Source organism: Hyperolius riggenbachi, chromosome 2, assembly GCF_040937935.1.
Source record: "Hyperolius riggenbachi isolate aHypRig1 chromosome 2, aHypRig1.pri, whole genome shotgun sequence".
NCBI lineage: Eukaryota > Metazoa > Chordata > Amphibia > Anura > Hyperoliidae > Hyperolius > Hyperolius riggenbachi.
In genome coordinates, this window is record NC_090647.1 from 97,735,780 (window position 1) to 97,755,405 (window position 19,626).

Below are 19,626 nucleotides of genomic sequence, written 5' to 3' on the forward strand. Positions count from 1 at the left end.
CCCTCCAATCAGCGGGGAGGGAAGGGATGCGGGCGGGGACCGGAGCTATGCAGGAGGCAGGGGGAGCGCCGAGACTGACACTACATAGGTAAACACAGCCCGCTGCCACGCTGCGTGTCGACAGCGCGGCTGTGATTTATGGGGCATAGCAGAGCGCAGGGGGAACTTAGGGGGTATTGAGATAGCAGCAGAGGCTGGGCAATATAAGCAGATCCAGCCTCTGTGTGCAGATAGCATTGTCAGAACCCACCTCGGGTTCTCTTTAAAAGCTGTCATTGCTATAGAAAAATACTTTCTTTTTGTTGACATCTTTCACAGGGCAGATTAAGAATATACCTTTTTTTTGTATTTATGAAGTCAAAAAAACTTTTCTCTCTCTTACCTGCTACAAGAGCACAGTAGAAACACATGCCTGCCTCACAAGCCCTAAAGGACAACTGTAGTGAGAGATACAGTGGTGTGAAAAACTATTTGCCCCCTTCCTAATTTCTTATTCTTTCGCATGTTTGTCACACTTAAATGTTTCTGCTCATCAAAAACCGTTAACTATTAGTCAAAGATAACATAATTGAACACAAAATGCAGTTTTAAATGATGGTTTTTATTATTTAGTGAGAAAAAAAACTCCAAATCTACATGGCCCTGTGTGAAAAAGTGATTGCCCCTTGTTAAAAAAATAACTTAACTGTGGTTTATCACACCTGAGTTCAATTTCTGTAGTCACCCCCCAGGTCTGATTACTGCCACACCTGTTTCAATCAAGAAATCACTTAAATAGAAGCTATCTGACACAGAGAAGTAGACCAAAAGCACCTCAAAAGCTAGACATCATGCCAAGATCCAAAGAAATTCAGGAACAAATGAGAACAAAAGTACTGTAATTGAGATCTATCAGTCTGGTAAAGGTTATAAAGCCATTTCTAAAGCTTTGGAACTCCAGCGAACCACAGTGAGAACCATTATCCACAAATGGCAAAAACATGGAACAGTGATGAACCTTCCCAGGAGTGGCCGGCCGACCAAAATTACCCCAAGAGCGCAGAGAAAACTCATCCAAGAGGCCACAAAAGACCCCAGGACAACATCTAAAGAACTGCAGGCCTCACTTGCTTCAATTAAGGTCAGTGTTCACGACTCCACCATAAGAAAGAGACTGGGCAAACACGGCCTGCATGGCAGATATCCAAGGCGCAAACCACTTTTAAGCAAAAAGAACATTAAGGCTCGTCTTAATTTTGCTAAAAAACATCTCAATGATTGCCAAGACTTTTTGGAAAATACCTTGTGGACCGACGAGACAAAAGTTGAACTTTTTGGAAGGTGCATGTCCCGTTACATCTGGCGTAGAAGTAACACAGCATTTCAGCAAAAGAACATCATACCAACAGTAAAATATGGTGGTGGTAGTGTGATGGTCTGGGGTTGTTTTGCTGCTTCAGGACCTGGAAGGCTTGCTGTGATAGATGGAACCATGAATTCTACTGTCTACCAAAAAATCCTGAAGGAGAATGTCCGGCCATTTGTTCGTCAACTCAAGCTGAAGCGATCTTGGGTGCTGCAGCAGGAGAATGACCCAAAACACACCAGCAAATCCACCTCTGAATGGCTGAAGAAAAACAAAATGAAGACTTTGGAGTGGCCTAGTCAAAGTCCTGACCTGAATCCTATTGAGATGTTGTGGTATGAGCTTAAAAACGCGGTTCATGCTAGAAAACCCTCAAATAAAGCTGAATTACAACAATTCTGCAAAGATGAGTGGGCCAAAATTCCTCCAGAGCGCTGTAAAAGACTCGTTGCAAGTTATCGTAAATGCTTGATTGCAGTTATTGCTGCTAAGGGTGGCCCAACCAGTTATTAGGTTCAGGGGGCAATTTCTTTTTCACACAGGGCCATGTAGGTTTTGAGTTTTTTTTCTCACTAAATAATAAAAACCATCATTTAAAACTGCATTTTGTGTTCAATTATGTTATCTTTGACTAATAGTTAACGGTTTTTGATGAGCAGAAACATTTAAGTGTGACAAACATGCAAAAGAATAAGAAATCAGAAAGGGGGCAAATAGTTTTTCACACCACTGTATATGGAGGCTGCCATATTTACTTCCTTTTAAGCAATACTAGTTGCCTGGCTATCCTGCTGTTCCTCTGCCTTTAATACTTCTAGCCGTAGACACTGAACAAGCATGAAGCAGATCAGGCATTTCTGACATTATTGTCAGGTCTAACTAGATTAGCTGCATGCTTGTACCTGGTGTTATTTAGACACTACTACGGCAAATAGATCAGCAGGGCTGCCAGGCAACTGCCATTGTTTAAAAAGCACTGAAGCGAAAAAAAAATGATGATATAATGAATTGTATGTGTAGTATGGATTATTACTAGAACATTAGTAGCAAAGAAAATATTCTCATATTTTTATTTTCAGTTATATAGTTTTTTATAACATTGCATCATTCTCTAATATTTGCAGTTTACACACTGCTCAGCATTCTAAAATGATTTTACTGGGCAGGCTAGGGAACTTTTGAACAGTTTTCTGCAGAAAAAAAAAATACAGTGCCAGTCACTTGAGATAACAAGCTTCAAAAGACAGAGCTCTCTGCGACTTTGAAAGTCTCTTTTGCATAGATAATGGCTCTTTTGCATAGATAACAACTAGAGTTCCTTAGCGGTAACCCCGAGTCAAGCTCAGGATGGAAATTTGCAGCTCAGAGCGGTAACTCCGAGTTGGATCCATCTGAGGTGTGGAATGTGCAGGGCTGCCGCAGATCTATCTAGCGGTATGATTTTTATGGTCTGAAAGGTTGTGAAAAAATTGCACCACTTTTGGGAACAAAATCTGGAAATAATCATACCGCCAGGGAGGTTAACTCTTCCTGTACCGGAAACAATATTAGACTTATGTCTCTGCTCCTAATGTTTTATTTCTTAGCTGTACTACACATACAGCCATACCAACAATTGAGCACTAACATATTTAGTGCATCTATATGCACTTCAATTGAGCCCCGTGGCAATCAATCATGAACAAGTATCACCATAAGAGAAAAAGAGAAAGCCATCTAGAGCAACATATATGTATCAAAAAGTAAATACTACACAATGTCTCCAATGAAAATTATTGTCTTATGGTGGTACTACACATACAGATCATTGTATCAAAATCATTTTTCCGCTTCAGTGTATCTTTAAAAGGAAATAAATATGGCAGCCACCATATACTTTTTGCTTCAGGTTTCCTTTAAACAGTCTATATGCCTGGAATGATTATCTCCATGGTAGGGTTAGCAGGGCCGGTTTAAGCAACAATGGGGCCCCAGGGCAAAATAAACCTGGGGGGCCCCCCCCTAACATATACCCCGGAACAAAAATCGGCATTAGGGGACCTTTTTTGCAGCTGGTATAGTCAGGGTGTGAAGCCCCAATCGGTCGGAGCTCCACATTCTGGCTATCCCAGCCTGCATGGGGGACAAGGGGTTAAAAAGTTTCAGGAGGGGGGACCCCACAATTTTTTTTTTAATTCCCACACTCTAAACATAAAAAAAAAAATTAAAAATTGGAAAAATAGGAAAACATGCCAGGGATCTTCATACAGCCATATTGCGGCTGTATAGCGATCCCTGGCCAAAGCGCTGCGGCTGCGTATAGACCCCCTGGAAACCCCGTCAGGAAATTTATTGCGCTTTCGTTTGATGCATGTAAAATTACACTACCGTTAGGTTTGCTACTAAAAGTGACATTTACCGCATTTAAAAGTATACTTTTTTTCCTTCGAAACTTTAAAATCGATTTTCTCAAAAACTATAAGGTGTTTTTGAAAAATTGTTTTTTCCTCTTATTCCCAATGATCTCCTTAACATACCCTGCAAATTTAGGGTTTCTAGCATTTAAGGTGGATTTGCTATTAACCATTAAAGTCGGCAGGTTTTTAAATGTGTTTTTTTTTCCTTTGAAACTTTAAAATCGATTTTCTCAAAAACTACAAGGCCAGTTTTGAAAAAAAATTTTTCCTCTTGTAGCCACTGGGGGCCCCTACAAGCTCTGGGACCCTGGGGCAGCTGCCTCCTTTGCCTTAATGGTAGCGCCGGCCCTGAGGGTTAGTAAATAGTAAGCAATCCATTCTTTATTTTGTACAGGAATAATGATGTGAAAGCTTGTTGGCCATGTGGTTAGAGCCCGGCCAAAGGACTCTTAAAAGGAACCTTTCTGAGCAATTTTTCCTTCTCTTCCATAATTTTTTCGTACAAAACATACCTCTCTAAAGGGCTGGAAAGGAATGTCTGTTGCATTCTTTTCCATGTATTTTTTAATTTACTTCAGATTAATTGTACAGTGTAATCTTGACTACCGGTACTTAACTTTTAATAATGCCTCACTGGGCAAACTCGAAAGAAAGTGCTCCAACCGAATGTATCTCCTTGGTGCATAGCATGCAAGGAGAGGGGATGAAGCAGTTGTATGTAATAGCTATACATTACTTGAAAAGAAATACCATCTTGTTTCACACAATTGACAATTAAAATTGATCAGAACGGTAACCCATTGTACGCCTTTCCTGCCCCACTGAACTCAATTAAGGAAAGAATAGCTTTGCCTGATCAAAACAGAACATTTGCCTTCTTAAAACAGAAGGTATTTGCAATTATTCAGGTTGGAGTGAGCATATGATGTCTCCCATAATGCATCACTGCTGAATAGGCAAATCATCCCTCTGTTGTCCCTAGTAAGCTAGCCACACCTCCAGAACCACTGGAATGCAATGATCAGCTTGTTTATTGCCCAGAGCCACAATAATCCAACATGCATGTAAACTATTTCGGACTGGTTGATTCTCATCAACGCATGGCATGGATTAATGTGGCTCTGTGGGGTAGGACTTAAAACACCTAGATTGCCCAGCAAGCTCATGGTGAACCAGAACTCCTAGGAGTGAGTAACGGGCTTAAAAGGACCAAAAATCAATGAGCCTTTAGTGTCCAGGCCATGGCCCTGTTGGTGATTTACTGGTTGTCCTTCCTTGGACCACTTTTGAAGAGTACTAACCATTGTAAACTGGGGACAACAAAACCCTCAAGATCTGATCCAGTCATCTAGTCATCGCAGTTTGGCTGTTGTCAAAGTGCTCAGGGATTTCTTGTGTTAGGCTCAAGAGGTACTTGTGTTAGGGTTATGGGGTACTCGTGTTAGGCTCCAGGGGTATTTGTGTTAACTCAGTGGGTACTCATGTTAGGCTCAGAGGGTACTTGTGTTAGGGTTATGGGGTACTCGTGTTAGGCTCCGAGGGTATTTGTGTTAGCTCAGTGGGTACTCGTGTTAGGCTCAGGGGTACTTGTGTTAGGCTCAGATGGTACTTGTGTTAGGGGGTACTTGTGTTAGGCTCAGGGAGTATTTGTGTTAGGCTCGGGGTACTTGTGTTAGCTCAGGGGATACTTGTATTAGGCTCAGGGGTACTTGTGTTAGCTCAGGGGATACTTGTGTTAGGCTCGGGGGTACTTGTGGTAGCTCAGAGGATACTTGTGTTAGGCTCATGGGGTACTTGTGTTAGTCTTAGGGGTACTTTTATTAGCTCAGGGGTACTTTTGTTAGCTCAACGGGGTACTAGTGTTAGCTCAGTGGGTACTTGTGTCAGGCTCAGGTGGTACTTGTGGTAGGCTCAGGGGGTATTTGTGTTAGGCTCAGGGGGTACTTGTTTTAGGCTCGGGGGTATTTATTTGTGTTAGGGTCAGGGGGTACTTGTGTTAAGCTCAGGGGGTACTTGTGTCAGGCTCAGGTGGTACTTGTGTTAGCTCAGGGAGTACTTGTGTCAGGCTCAGGTGGTACTTGTGTTAGGCTCGAGGTATTTGTGTTAGGACCAGGGGGTACTTGTGTTAAGCTCAGGGATAACTTATGAAGGGCTCAGATGGTACATATTGCAGACAATTTACTACAGTTAATAAAATATGACAAAGCACATACTTTATAAAAAACATAATAAGTACCTGTATATTTCAGTTGAGCTGATTTCAGTATAAGTTGTAGTGGAATATTTGGAAAGCATTCATAATCGCAGAGATGTACTCTAAATACGTGTGATGCCCGCCACATACACAGCGGCATGTAACACTGGCACCAGCTGCAGCTCATTTGGCACTGCTGTGAAGACAACACCTACATATGGAATTATACAAACTTTATAAAGCAGCCCAACTGTCGCCTTTCTGCAGCATTTTCAATATATGGTTTGGGATTGGTTTATTTACACAGCAAGACTTCCATTATGTGTAACTGTTGCTTCTGATGAAGCAGTAAGTGAACCATGAAACATGCATCTGACTCTTTGTCAATCGTAATGCTCCAGCTGTGTTTGTCATTATAGCTTCATGAGCTTTGTATCGATTTGTGATGAAGACCTAATTGGATCCATATGAGACTGGATTTTTATTTATTTTTGAAAAGCTAATAAACTATTCTTACTTTTTACTCATTTTTACTGTTTGTGTAGCAATGTTGGGTATTTATGTGTCAACAAGGCCCCTGATATAATGCTACAATCTGTTGTCCATACATAATACTGTTCTAAACACCTGGGCCCATATGCAGTGCACCTTTTCACCTGAGTGTTCTACTAGGAGATCATTTTTCATCTTCGATTTATAATAACTTTTTAGCACTTTTCAATAGAAAAAGTACCAAAAAGTAGGTGAAAAAGTTCTATCAATTTTTTTTTTGAGCATTTGTTTGCTTTCTGGTGGTTTAAAAGGTATTTTATTGACGAGTTTGAAAATTTCACCTAGGAGAAAACTCAGGTGAAAAAATGAATGGCATATGGACCCTTGGCTCCTTTATATACACCCAGACATGAGCAGCATGTTTTCAATTATCACCTTTTATATTTATCTTTTTATATTCTTGAATAACTGCACCGGAACCATCTAAGGCATTTCTTCTTTTCTGGTAAAAAAAAAAAAGCATACCAGATTTTTTTTTCTGGAGATGACAATAAAAACTAATTTTCCTACACTTTTAATAAACATAAAACTGTCCTATTAGCTTTTGCCCACTAGTAATGTCATTTGTGTAAACAACGCAACTTCCCCCGCTCACAGAAAAGCAATGCTAGAAGTTGTGTCATTACAGGCATGGAATACCATCAAATTCATTCAGAAATCTCTGTGAGCAGCTCTGGATAAGCACAAATAAATCTGCAACAGCTATCTTTTGACAGGCCAAAAATTATTTAAAAGTACACATTTTGCATTCTGATCCTAATAACTGCCCAGCCATATGACACATCAAAGGGGTTTCCATTAATGAATTTATAAACAGTGCAAATTTTACACATAGTTTAGAATTCTAAATAACCTATGGCCATCATGGTGTTGGCCGCTAGCATAGCTACCCTTCTTTGAATCCCTGGCATTGACTCCAATCAGCTAACTACTACCGGCAGGAACTCCTCAGAGCTGTTATTGATAATGACATAACATAATGACCTAGATAGGCTTTCTCATCCAATCAGTGCAGATACTGTATTTTGAGTTAAGGAACCCTGAGACGAATAAAATATAAGCATTTATACTTACCTGGGGCTTCCTCCAGCCCAATGTAGGCTGTGGGCTCTCAGGCTACTCCATTCCTCCACTGACCTGCCCGGTAAACTCTCCAGTCGTCCCCAGTTGTGCCCCAGTTGAGCTTCACTGCCCATGCGCAGCCCGGCCATGCACATGCCCCTATAGCACTGTGCAGGAGCACGCCCCACCGATCTAGCAAAATTTTCCATCCAGTGGAATAGTCGGAATCTATAGATTTTTGCCAAAAATCTATTGTTTGGGAATCATTTGTGTGATCGATATCTAGCAGATTCTATCAAATGATTGAATTGGGTAGGTATTGATTAAAAATATCCTCTAGTATATGGACAGCTTTAGATTTTCTGTTCTGTCCGACTGATGTTTTCAATCGAATTTTGGTCAATATTTGATCAATCTTGCATTTTTGCAAGAATCGATTCCAAGCTGTAGATTCGCATCTGCAAACTGATGAGTGTATGGCCACCTTTAGTGATCTTATGGCCTTTCTGATAAATTTCTATAACTCTGAAGAGTTCATTCATGGGAGATAGTGACAATTCTACTTTTTTTTTAAATTTCCAATAGAACAGTGATCATGTGACCAGTTAGATAGTCGATGGACAAAAGTATTTGCCTGCTTTACGACATTCAAAATGTGTTGCTGTAAATTTCAGGACCTGTGGGGATAAATAGCTTATAAATTGGTATAAAATGGTTTTCCCTACTTGCCTGAACTTACCATAGGCGTTAATGGATCTAAACTCTTGAACAGGACAGAGGGAAAACAGAGAAATGGCCCTAGTAGAGAGTTTAGCCTGTCTAAATCCCACTCATCTGTGACTAATCACCAGTGTAATTTGATCTCTCAGCTGTGTCAGCTGGCTGCCTTGGCAAAGCAGCTAATTTGTAAACACAGGATGTTAACTCTATGTCTGCTTCCATGAAAGTAGGAAGTAGACACACTGCATATTTTTTACAAGATTTGTATCAGCTGTAACAAAGAAATGTTTTTTCTTTAAAGGTTATTATGCTGTTGCTTATATTTTAGAGCAGAAAGGACGTTCTGAGTTCAGGTTTGCTTTATATGAAACAATTTGGAATTTATTTGGAAGGCAACCCTGAATGTCTCCAGCGCGATATTAATACAAATTTGAAATTGAAAGTCTTATTAGCAAACATGATCTAATGACAAATGCACACAGTGCGGATGTACAGACATGCTCAGGTGATTTCTTGGCTGCTATTTTGCTTGACTCGTATTTTCTTCACATGTCCTGACAGCTTAATCCGGCCCTCTATTCCTTTTTGTGCAAAATGTAAGATATTTGTCCTGCCTGTGGGATTATCCGGGGAGTTCATCGAGCACTTCCAATCCCCTGCCCTGAAGAGGCTGTGGGAGTCGTACAGCAGAGCGGTAACACAAACAGAGCGAGTAATGCAAGGTGTGGAATGAGGGATGCAGAGATGTTCCTGTACTGGGGATCTGGATTTACTGTGCGATGATGGAGGGTTCTAAACAAACACTGAACTAGGCTGTGTGCGCTGGGTCATTTGGGAACGCGCGGATGCCACACAAATCCACTTTTCTTTGTTTTGCAGAGAAGTTGAATATCATTTTTTTTATCACCGCTACCAACTGCTCACCTGCAGCAGCTGGAGAATGCACAGAAATTAAAATGGTTAAAGAGACTCTGTATTAAAAAAAAACAAAGGCTGGGGGGTACTTACCTTGGAAGGGGGAAGCCTCAGCATCTCAATGAGGCTTCCCCATCCCTGTAGCTGCCAGGAATCCAGCGCTGGCTCCCCCGAAGCGTCCCAGAATCCTCCCCCCACAAGCCTGACAAGGGATGATTTATTTACCTCTGCGGGTTCCAGCGCAGGCGCAGTAGCGGCTCTTCCTGCGAGCTAGGCAGAAATAGCCGAGCCCGATTGTATCTGCTCTATTGCTCAGATGCAAAAGGACTCGCACCTGTGCAACAGAGCGGTTCTATCCGGTTCGGCTATTTCTGCCTTAACTCGAAGGAAGAGCGGCTATTGCGCTTGCGCAGGATTGCGGTAGGTAAATATTTACCTCCCCGCACTTTGGGGGACTCAGGCAGGCTAACGCAGGGACGGAGGAGGACAGGGGGAAGCCTCGTTAGGATCCAGAGGCTTCCCCCTCTCGAGGTAAGTATCCCCCAGAGGGATTTTTTATTATTACAGATCCTCTTTAAAGCAGATCTCCAGCTCAAAAGTAAAACAGCCAGCAGCAGTCCTGTTAAAGAATTAACATTCTTTTATAATCGTGCAGGGGTCAGCAGCACTCGAGTCAAGCTGTCAGTGGGTGCAAGCAAACGGTGGAGGTCCCCTCCTCCACAGGAATATCAAGGGAAACAGGAGGTTTGCAGCACTCCAAGCTCTTTTATTGAGCAGATAAGTAGATATACAGAGCAAGCTTTCGGACAATCCCTGTCCTTTGTCAAGCTCACAAAGGACAGGGATTGTCCGAAAGCTTGCTCTGTATATCTACTTATCTGCTCAATAAAAGAGCTTGGAGTGCTGCAAACCTCCTGTTTCCCTTAACATTCTTTTATAGTTACATGTGCTGCCTTGCAGGGCTGTGGAGTCGGTCCAAAAATCCACCGACTCCGACTCCGACTCCTCAGTTTAGGATTCCACCGACTCCGACTCCACGACTCTGACTCCTCTAATTTGCATATTACAATTTTGTTGATTAAAAGTATGTAACGTGAAATTCGTCTCTTCACTGCCAACGCTTAGGAATTTTACAAGACAACTGAAGTGAGAAGGATATGTAGACTACTATATTTATTCCCTTTAGACTAAAACTAGTCCTTGGTAAGAGTACTTGTAAAAGGTACAAACCGGAACAAAGAACATCTATCAGGCCCTAGGCAATGTAAGTGTGGGTACATGTAAGAATGATGTGCAGGTACTCTGCAGGGGAATGAGGAGATTGTAAACAGACAACACCTCTGTGTTCAATGTGCACAGCATTCTCAGTGGATTCCCTGCAGCTCTGTGGGGAGTGCATATGTATAGTACTACTGTGTAACAAAGTAAACCTGAGACAGATGAAATTAAAGTTTTATACATACCTGGGGCTTCCTCCAGCCGCCTTCAGGATAATCAGTCCCTCGTTGTCCTCCTCCACCACCTGGATCTTCTGCTATGAGTCCAGGTACTTGAGCCAGTCAGGCGTAGTGCGCATGCACACACTCCGCCGCCAGGAGCATACTACACCTGTGCAGCACTATTGCGCAGGTGTAGAATGTTCCTGGCTGTGGGAGCGGCATGCGGCCGGACAGTGCTGACTGGCTGAATTACCAGGACTCATAGCAGAAGATCCGGGTGGTGGAAGACAGTGAGGGACTGATTAGCCTGAAGGGGGCTGGAGGAAGCCCCAGGTATGTATAAAACTTTACTTTTCATCCGTCTCAGTTTCCCTTTAATTTGTAGTCACCAAACCAAATTTTAATAACATATCAAATTATTTGATTTCATCAGCAAAGGGAGTGCATACATTTGCATAAATAAGCATCAATGCAGAATTATTTCCATCTCGTTGACCATCTCTGTTAGTGACACAGCTACACATCAGGCTTTATACTTACAGTATAGATGTTATTTAGTGTATATAAGAGATTCCTGTGTACACATCATATATACAGTCACAATCAGATATGTATATCTGACTTTAAAAATACAGGGACTGCTTTATTGAAGCAGCACAAGTAACTAATTTTGATTGGTTTATTTCATTTTTGTAGACTAAGCACAGCTATTACTGTATATATACTGTATATATACATTATTTTTAATGACTATTATCTGAGAAATAGAACATTTTATCATATTTTCTATTTTAATTACAGTTACAAATTCATTAGGAGTCGGAGTCGGTGCATTTTTTCCCGACTCCGACTCCAGGCACCCAAAATTGCCCGACTCCACGACTCCGACTCCACGACTCCGACTCCGACTCCACAGCCCTGCTGCCTTGTCCCTCAAAGCCACCCTGAAGACCCCGAATCACCCGGCGTCCGGCGTGTGGCTCCGCCTCCCCTCTCTCCCTTTAGAAAAATGCCAAGGTGTTTACTGGAGTAAAAATCTTGGCATTTTTCTCCGGGTAGGGAGGGGAGGCGGAGCCACGTGCAGGAAGTCTGGTGATCTGGGGTCTTCAGGACGGTTTCGTGGAACAAGGCAGTGTAAGTGACTATAACTTTCTTTTACAGGACTTCTGCTGGCTTTTTACTTTTGGGCTGGAAATCTGCTTGAATATTATTGTCACTGTAAGGGCCTGTATACACTGCTGCTCTTGCGCTGCACTTTTAAAATTACATGTGTTTTTTAATTGCAAGGTCTTTTGAAAAATCATGAAAATTGTGAAGACCTGTACACATTGGTGCAATGCGATTTTTCGATTTTCATGAAGGCTTTGCGATTAAAAATCCCATGCGATTTTAAAACCGCAGCAGTGTGTACAGGCCCTAACACTGTACAGTGCTTTGGAAGATGATGGTGCTAAATGCATCAAAAATAATGATAATAATTTGTCCCTATGGGCACAAAATATTTAAAAGTAACATGTTGTAGCGTCAAATTGCCAAAAATAGTGACCCAAAAATATATAAACTCTTTTTTTCTAAAATAGGTCCTGGATTTGTTGGATGTGTGTATGTGGAGGAACTGGAGAGGTTACATTTATCATTTGGGGGGTTGAATCGTTAACAGTTTAAAGTAGGAGTTATGGAAAGATGTCAGATTTTGCAAATTGCAATTCATTATTAGATTCCAATGTTGGACATCAGGAAAGGGGATTTCAATGAGGCTTAGGCATTCAAAAGTGAAGCAGGTTCACTTTAACCACTCCTAGTAACCATCATCGACAAAGCTGACTGGCTGCTACAACGGCAATGTAAAGGCCCCACCATTCTCATAGATGCAGGAGTATTATTATTATTATTATTATTGATTTATAAGGCACCAACACATTCCGTGGCGCTGTACAAAGTAAGTATGATTGGATAGTCAAGCACAGTTATGCCACCCTCAAAAAATATGTGTTCTCATTGCTCCATGGATATGTATTTTGTCTGCCAGGCTTACACAATTAAAGAGAAACCGTAACCAAGGATTGAACTCCATCCCAATTAGTAGCTGATACCTGCTTTACCACGAGAAATCTTTATCTTTTCACAAACGGACCATCAGGGCTGATAATGTGGTGAAGCCCCTCCCACAGTGAGATGTCAGGACCATGGTTCTAACATAACACTGTGGGAGCCTTGTTACATTGTGGGGAATAACAGCTGTTTCCAACTGCCAAAAAAGCAAGCAGCATCTCCTACTGACATCACCTGCCAGCAGTAAAAATGTCACTATGTGATAAATGTCAGAATGTAAATCAGGGAGAGGAAGATTTTGCAATGGGCAAACACTGACTAAATCCTTTATACATAATTATTGTAAAAATGAAGCACGTTTCTTATTACATTATTTTCGCTGGAGTCCCTCTTTAACCACCTTGGCGGCATGGACGGGCTCAGCTCGTCCAGTACCGCCAGGCTGAATATCTCAGCCCCTGGTGGGTTTTTTTTGACAATTTTTTTTTTAAAACACGCAGCTAGCACTTTGCTAGCTGTGTGTTTTACTCAATCGCCGCCACTACGCGCCGCGAAAGAGGGCCCCCCAGACCCATTGCGCAGCCTGGCCAATCACCGCCAGGCTGCACTAAGGGGTGGATTGGGACTCCCCCTGACGTCATGACATCATTCCGATCATCGCCATGGCGACGAGGGAAGACCTAACAGAAAATCCCGTTCAGAGCGGGATTTCCTGTTGGGTATGGTCCCCGGCAGCGATCGGAGGGGTGGGAGGGATAGCACAGGGAGGGGAGAATCATGTAGCTAGCGCTAGGCTAGCTACATGATAAAAAAAGTGAAAACAAAACAAACGACCGCCGCAAAACAATTAAACGCCAGGGTGGTTAAAGCCCAACGGAATATATAGTAGCAAATATGTCGGCGCCAAGGGACAATGTAACCACCGCTGAGAAGAACAATGTCCAAAAGTTCAGAAGTCGGGCATACATCAAAGGTCTGCGCAGGTTTAGAAAGTCATTATATGTAGGGAATGGTAAATTCTTCACCACAATATATCAAATGCTCAGAGGTAGGTATCCGCCAAACATCAAAACTAGAAAAGGCTTACCAGCTCCCAACAACCCACATTATAAGGTTGTAAAATGGCTCAGGTCACAGATAAAGTCCAGGGAACATCAGACGTTGAGAAGATCCAGTGGACATCCGTATGGAGGAAAAGTTTCAGGAATTTATATAGGAAAACAAAAACGGCAATATCTAAGCGTAACCCGTTTATTTAGATAAAATTTCTTTAAAAGGCAGTAGAGATAAAAACAATAACTCACATACGGGGCCCATAAACAGGGAACCCCGGAAGATTAGCGCGCATGTAATGGTCAATCGTAGATCAATAGACAATGGTGCCGCCTGTTACCTTCCCGACCGGTTTTACAGTATTGCGTCATCAGGGGTTTTCTCCCCTGATGACGCAAGACTGTGAAACCCGTCGGGAAGGTAACAGGCGGCACCATTGTCTATTGATCTACGATTGACAATTGCATGCACGCTAATCTTCCGGGGTTCCCTGTTTATGGGCCCCGTATGTGAGTTATTGTTTTTATATCTACTGCCTTTTAAAGAAATTTTATCTAAATAAACGGGTTACGCTTAGATATTGCCGTTTTTGTTTTCCTATATAAATTCCTGAAACTTTACCTCCATACGGATGTCCACTGGATCTTCACGACGTCTGATGTTCCCTGGACGTTATCTGTGACCTGAGCCATTTTACAACCTTATAATGTGGGTTGTTGGGAGCTGGTAAGCCTTTTCTAGTTTTGATGTTTGGCGGATACCTACCTCTGAGCATTTGATATATTGTGGTGAAGAATTTACTATTCCCTACATATAATGACTTTCTAAACCTGCGCTGACCTTTGATGAAAGCCCAACGGAAGCCATATTCAACAAAGCAGATTCTAAAAGCAATCAGGATATGTCAACGGAAAAATCAACGGGTGTATTTCCAGCTTAGATGCAATGTTAAAGATTGCTCAAAATTCCCCCTTAAACCCAAAATAAGAATTTGGAGCTCCAGAAAAGCTTCATTTAATTTTCCAGATAGAATTACTTACCTCATACGTTTATTCACCCTTCACAACATATAGGACACCTCCGCCTGAGTGCTGTCAGTTTACCTAAGCAGGTTGTTTGCTCAGACAGTTGGAATGACTGGTACCTTAGGAACACATACAAATTCCTGAGTGCTGCTGCTGTCAATCCAACACTTAATCCTATTAGCCACACCCTTTTTTTATTCAGAGTCCAATATTTTGTTAAATGCTCACTTTGTCACACACTCAGACAGGCCTTGTTTTCACATCAGCGGTAATTTGCTAGCGCGCAGGAAGCAGTCTGGCGCCGCCAGAGGAATTATGCCGGTGTGTGACTCCATACCTGGAGGCTATGAGTTGTATTTTAAGAATGCAGATAGCTCTGTGCTTGTGTCTGGAGGGTGTGTATTTATATCCTTCTCAGCCAGGTGTGTTTTTTTTTTTTTGTGTCAGTGAAAAACCCCACACACACAGGGAGTGTAACCTAGTAACAGTGACAGCACCACTTACTGCCTTACCGCCCAAACATGTCAGCTGGAGTTTGCTGGCTGGCTGCTGATACAAAAGAAACCTGTGATGCTAATAATATGTTGTGCAGCGCATAACAGCAATCATAGTGCTGTCTACTGTATTTAAAGGGAATATATATATTTTTTTCATATTAATATTTGTTTTATTTATCAAAGTGTTTGTATACATAATCAAGTGAGCATAAAATGTAGAAGAAACCCCAAACGAAAATAAACAGATGAGGAAAAAAGTTGTTTACTACTCACTGTTGGGCAAGAACCATCATATGCAACAATAAATGCAAGCCGTATGCATGTACAATGTAGAGTCTGCAGAAAGGACCAATGCAAAGTATTTAACCAAACGTGCCGTCACAATTCATCGCTAATGTTGCTTATGGGCAAGAAACCACATTAGTGACAAATAGCAATGGCACATGATGTATTGTACAGTGCGGGTCTCTTTTTTCCTTTCCTCCTGGTACGTCACCCACTGCACTCACTGGCTCCCCCTCCCTTTGCATGGTCCATGTTCCTGGATCCTTTGAATTGCTGGCATCAGGGGCATAGCAATTGGGGTTGAAGAGGTTCCAACCGCATTGGGGGCCTTGGGCCGGAGGGGCCCTCCCTCAACTGCAGTATTAGCTTTCTGTTGGTCCTGTGCTCATAATAATCAGTTCTATAGATACTTTGAATAGTGGTAATCATTAACAAACTGCTCCCCATCCCCTTCTTGCAGCTCTGACACTGTTGCTGTTGGCAGGTTTTGATTCACTTTATCATTTGTTATGTATAGAGTGCTTGGGGGGCCCCAATGTAAAATTTGCATCAGGGCCCACAGATCCTTAGCTACGCCACTGGTTGACATTTCACTTTTATCTATTTTATTTCTTCTATCTATTTTATTTTTGTCTGATTGTTGCACGCAGCACTGGTTGCATAGGTTGTTACATTCATCACTTCTTTAGAGGTGGATTTTTGCTTCAGTGTGTTTTTTTCTTTTGAACTCAAAAAATTATAAATGTTTTTTTGTAAAGGTAAAAATTACGGAGAAAGGGTACATGACCTGTAGAAGGTTAATTAACCACTTTACCCCCGCGCGTACGTATTTCTCCGCCCCTTTTTCCATCCTTTAAAAACCAGGGACGGAGAAACACGTACTTTCCGCGTTCCCGACGCTGCCCGCGCTCCCGCTCGTAAACACGCCGCCCGCCGCTAGTAAAACCGCCGCCGCCCGCTCGCCCAGAGATCAATGAACGGGAAAATCCATTCCCGTTCGTTGATCTAAGCCCCGCAATGATCAGCTGCTCTCCTATGGGCAGCGCGATCATTGTGAGAAAAAACTCACGTGTCCAGCCTCCTTATTCTTCCTCCAAGCTTCCGGAAGGAAGCTTGGAGGTCGCATTAAAACAAAAAGTTACTGTGGCCATCTTGTGGCCAAATAGTAAACTACACCCTACACATTTTCCACATACAAATAAATGACTTTTACACATAAAATTAACTCATTACCTCCCACACTCCCCATTTTTTTTTTTTTTTGTAATTAAAAAAAAATTAAAAAATTTACAATTAAAAAAAATACATAAATAGTTACCTTAGGGACTGAACTTTTTAAATATTTATGTCAAGAGGGTATAACACTGTTACTTTATAAACTATGGGCTTGTAATTAGGGATGGACGCAAAACTGAAAAAAATGCACCTTTATTTCCAAATAAAATATTGGCGCCAAACATTGTGATAGGGACATAATTTAAATGGTTTTATAACCAGGACAAAAGGGCAAATACGTTTCATGGGTTTTAATTACAGTAGCATGCATTATTTAAAAACTATAATGGCCGAAAACTGTAAAATAATTATTTTTTTCCCCACATTTTTCCTATTTTCCCATTAAAACACATTTAGAAAAAAATAATTCTTGGCATAATGTCCCACCTAAAGAAAGCCTAATTGGTGGCGAAAAAAACAAGATATAGTTCATTTCATTGCGATAAGTAATAATAAAGTTATAGACGAATGAATGGAAGGAGCGCTGAAAGGTGAAAATTGCTCTGGTGCTCAGGGGGTAAAACCCCTCAGTGGTGAAGTGGTTAATAATATTATTTTGTAGAGGGCATGGTCTAAAAAGTGGGTGGCCTCCCAGGTGGCCATTGCCACCCCCTATAGCCTCCCTGATGGTCAGTGCCCCCCTAGTGGTCATGGCTGCCCCCCCCCCCCATTCCACCCACCCTTGTGGTCAGTGGCTCCCCTGGTGGTCCGTGCCACCCCATCCACCATAGCCCCCCTACGCAATCTGTTCATAGTATTCAAAATCTGTTGACCCTCATACTATATAGTGATGGTAATATTGGCCAATCATTGATTAACTAAAATTGAAGGTGTATACCAGGCTTTACTAAGATAGTGAAAGTATAATCTGTTGAAATTGTGCTGCTTCTCAGACCTTTCCTGGCCAAGTGAAGCCTTAGAGAGAGATGGAGGATATTTCATGCGAGCACATGATCTGCTAAGGAAGCCATCAGGTCCAGGTCTAGACTTTATGGTGGGGTCACGCAGATTTGGCTTTGTCATTAGCTGGTTCTGTTGTGTGTTGGAAATGGGTAAAGTTTAAATGGAATAATCCCAAAGCCTCATCTGATGCATGTCATGATCATAAAGTATATTTCCTCCCTCTGTCAATTAATATTGCTTCTATAAATCCTCTTTTCCACGAGAGGTAAACAGACCGGTCATGCACATCTCGCCTTTTTCCGAGACACTTGGCCGGGATCAATAGAATCAAAAAGGTATTTCATGTGTTTCGAGCAATCAGATTATTTTTCATCATTCATTCATCAAAGCAGCTTTTACGTTACAGAGATCACAGCAGACAGAGCGATGTCATGGCCAGCTGGCAGACAAATAGGGCATGTCTAATTAATGGCTTGTCTTCAGACTCCAAATTCCAAGACATACGAGTGTTAATAGTGCAAGAAATTAGAGTTTGATTTGAAACTAAAAGTCTCAGTGAAGCTGTTGAGAAATGTGGAGATTAACACCCGTGTTTGTGATCTACAAACCACATCAGCAATCAAGGAATTATAGATGTTCTTCGTCAGAGCTGTCCAATCCTTATTTGCTTTGAGCTGTAGTTTTTGGCAGATAAAACTCAGCAAGGTCTCGTGTTACTCAGGCTAGAATCATTCCAGGCAAGCATGTGAGTTTTCATCTCAAAACATACCTGTATTACATTTTTTAAAAAGAAAAATGCATTATATGCTTACCTACAGATAGTAACTGCCTGCACGCTTCTGGCCACCCCAAGAGCTTACATGCAAAAAGGGCACTGGAAATTTGGGTGCCGCTAGTAGGATATCGGTACATTTACTAATAGTCTACTATTAGCAGTGCAAATTGCAATAGTAAAGTATTAGTAAATGATGCTGATAATTTACTAAACTTAACCCTATTCTCACACAGAACCCTCCGTCTACTAACTCCCAATCCCCCCCCCCCCCTGCCAATGCCTAACCCGAACCACCCTCCATCTGATGCCTAACTAACTGCCCCTCCCTCCGAAGCCTAACCTTAACCACCTCCCCAGCCAATTCCTAACCACCCCCTTACCCCACACACACTGTTGCCTAACCCTAACCACCACTATCTAATGTCTAGCCACCCAACCACCCTCTGAAGTCTAATCTTAACCCATCCACCTCCGCCAATGCCTAACCACCCCACTACGATGCCTATGCTTACCCACACCCTCTCCGATGTCAACCTTAACTACCCCCCTGCATGCCTTACCTTAACCAAACCCACAAGTGCCCACTATTTGTAGCTGCAGCTTGCATAGTGGATGGCCCTGGTACCCACTATTTTATTGCATTAGCCAATATTAGTATGGGCACCTATGGCAGTGTCCAAACTTCCGAAAACTTCCAGGGCCCAAATTTCCTGTCCCACCAGTTTAAAGTGACAGTGTCACATTAAAAAATAAAGTGTTTTTTCCCCCTGTGGTTAAGTTTTAACCCCTACCTAATTAACCCCTTGTGTCGCCTATACTTGGCCTTAAGATTCGCGGACAGCCGTATTGGCTGTCGCCTGCAGGGATCGGATGGAATCACTAGGGCCGCAGTTCAAGGACCCATCTCTGTATAGATGCATCGCTATGCTCTTGCCTAGCAATGTATCTGAACAGCACTGGGGTCCACAAACGGTATACCCCAGCAATTGCATCCAGTCGCTACCGACACACAGACTGGTGATAATGGTACACTGCATACCCAACTAGTGATGAAATATGGCATATATTGTATCATTTTAACCAGGACGAGCCAAATAATACTGTATTTTGAGGTGTATTATAACTGTGGCACTTGTCA

At 42.1% G+C, this 19,626-nt stretch overlaps 1 protein-coding gene across 1 annotated transcript in view; it reads left to right on the top strand.

Annotated features, from left to right (window-relative positions):
* Positions 1 to 19,626, top strand: part of FREM2 (FRAS1 related extracellular matrix 2) — a 317,024-nt gene that overhangs the window by 113,876 nt on the left and 183,522 nt on the right. The gene's annotated exons all lie outside the window — the stretch shown is intronic.